This window comes from Ursus maritimus, unplaced genomic scaffold (genome assembly GCF_017311325.1).
Source record: "Ursus maritimus isolate PB19 unplaced genomic scaffold, ASM1731132v1 scaffold_4, whole genome shotgun sequence".
Taxonomy (NCBI): domain Eukaryota; kingdom Metazoa; phylum Chordata; class Mammalia; order Carnivora; family Ursidae; genus Ursus; species Ursus maritimus.
The window spans coordinates 21,059,988-21,061,783 of NW_024426552.1; the positions used below are offsets into that span (position 1 = coordinate 21,059,988).

The 1,796-nt window shown below is 38.1% G+C and overlaps 1 pseudogene; it reads left to right on the forward strand.

Moving 5' to 3' along the window:
• The first annotated feature begins 277 nt into the window (after positions 1-277).
• LOC103673189 lies at positions 278-1,426 on the forward strand (annotated as a pseudogene).
• Positions 1,427-1,796: the final 370 nt, after the last annotated feature.

The following is a 1,796-nucleotide window of genomic DNA, read 5'->3' on the forward strand; positions in this document are numbered from 1 at the left end:
CAATTGGACTTTCTTATCCATAGGTCTTGAGACCTCAATCATAGTATACAGAGAGACTGTAGATGCTTTTAGTTATAATGCACTTGATTCAATGAGATGTTTTGTGATATTTGTAGTATATTTGACAACTTATAGAGACAAAAGAAAATTTCCAATATTAATTATTTTTCCATGAGAAGATGTTGTCCAATTTATAACAGATTTTGGGAAAAATCTTAAATGGAAAGTACACATCAAAATAACAACTTCAAGGTAAAGCTATTCATTTAGATGACTTATGGTGACAATTCCATTTAGCCATGATTGTGAAAAATCTACGTTTACCACTCTAATTAAGAAACCACTGCCCTACTGCCTCTCCATGGGTTTGAATTTGGCAGGGCTGATGTGGGCTGCCCGGCCATGGGAGGCTGATTCACTTCCATCCTACACACTGTCCTTGGCCGACTACAAGTCCAGGTCCTCATGGCAGGCGCCCAGGGGCAGGGACTGGCAACGGTGATGGTCTGCTTGCAGTCATGCTGCTGAGCTGAGCAAATCTACCATGTAGCTGCTTTCTCCCCTCAGCCAGAAGAGCTTCCTGTTTGACTACAACAATCACCAAGGGAGGATGAGGAAGATGTGGGGGAGATGCTCATGATTCAGTGGTTAAGATGGCGAGCCTGTGAGCAGTGGAGGTACGGAGCTGATCAAGTGTGGTTGAATCAGGAGATAACCAAGAAGAACAGAAATAGGTGGACATACCAGAAAGCCGCCTGACCCCATGAGAAGTGTGATTTGTGGGCAAAGAAAAAGAACGTGACTGTCTGCAACAGAAAGCTCTGGAGGAATTAAAACAACAGCTAGAACAAAGAAAAGAAATGGAAGAACATGAAAAAAAGGTAATTGCCGAAGAGAAGCACAAGGAATGGATTCAGAAAAAGAATCAACAGGAAAGAAAAAGGGAACAAAAAATTAACAAAGAAATGGAGGAAAACGTAGCAGAGGAACTGGAGAAGGAACATTTGCAAGAAAAGTCAAAAGAAAAATATCAAGAATGGTTAAAGAAAAAAATGCTGAAAAACGTGATAAGAAAAGGAAAAAAACAATTGCAAGGTGAATTACAGGGAAAAAAGGAAATAGCAGGAAAAAAGTTTAAGGAGTGGTTGGAAAATTCAAATAATAAACCTTGTCTGGCTGCAGAGAGCTATGGTTATGCCAATGGAAAACACAGAATTCTACAGTGGAAATTCTGATCGAGAATCAACCTTTTATAATCTATTCCATGGAAACCCATCCATATGCATCCTTCCAAAGAAGCTAAGGATGTATGAGGAAAGAAGACTAAAGGCCTTTGGTAAGTCAGCCAGGGAGCTCATCATCTCTGGTGATTCAGACAATGGAAAGTAATCTTTGCCTTGGAACTCTGTGCAGAATACAAAGATAGTGGACATGGGAAATGCTTTTACCTGGAGCTAGTTGTAAACTTAGAATCATTTTTCACTGCTCAGTCAGCCCCTCAACATTTGATGTGATTATTGGCAAGTTCAAATTTTTGCATTTGTATGTTGGTCTTACAGTTAATTGAGGAAAGTGTTTTATATATTTTCATTTTTAAAAGTGCTTTAAGCTTGATCTTGGCATATTGTTTCACAGAATAAGTGATTGAATATCTAACAATTGTGTTTATATTTAGCTTGTATTAAAACTACACTGTAATACCAATAAAATTGACAATTTATGTTGTGCTAAAAAAAAACCCACTGAATGTGAAGAGGTATTTGTTTGAATACATACATGTCTTATTGCATGTTACA